At 48.8% G+C, this 244-nt stretch overlaps 1 non-coding gene across 1 annotated transcript; it reads left to right on the forward strand.

Annotated features, from left to right (window-relative positions):
* Nucleotides 1–103: 103 nt before the first annotated feature.
* trnay-gua (transfer RNA tyrosine (anticodon GUA)) lies at nt 104–192 on the forward strand. Its single transcript is given in 2 exon segments — nt 104–140; nt 157–192. It is a non-coding gene; the product is annotated as a tRNA-Tyr (tRNA).
* Nucleotides 193–244: the final 52 nt, after the last annotated feature.

The raw sequence follows: 244 nt of genomic DNA on the forward strand, positions 1-244 counted from the left end.
ACAAACCTGATGAAGAAACAAACTCATCCTGATCTCTGATGACCTGAGGGTGAGTATAGTTGTGTCCATTCATAAGTCATGTTATTCTGGGGTCTCCTCGGCCCCTTCGATAGCTCAGTTGGTAGAGCGGAGGACTGTAGCGGTGAAGCCACGGAGATCCTTAGGTCGCTGGTTCGAATCCGGCTCGAAGGAGGGAGCATGTTTTTTTCATGCACAGCTCGAGTAGCAAGATTGTGTTCAGTTT

The sequence above is a fragment of the Sinocyclocheilus grahami genome, unplaced genomic scaffold (genome assembly GCF_001515645.1).
Source record: "Sinocyclocheilus grahami isolate Dianchi unplaced genomic scaffold, SAMN03320097.WGS_v1.1 scaffold258014.1, whole genome shotgun sequence".
Lineage (NCBI taxonomy): Eukaryota > Metazoa > Chordata > Actinopteri > Cypriniformes > Cyprinidae > Sinocyclocheilus > Sinocyclocheilus grahami.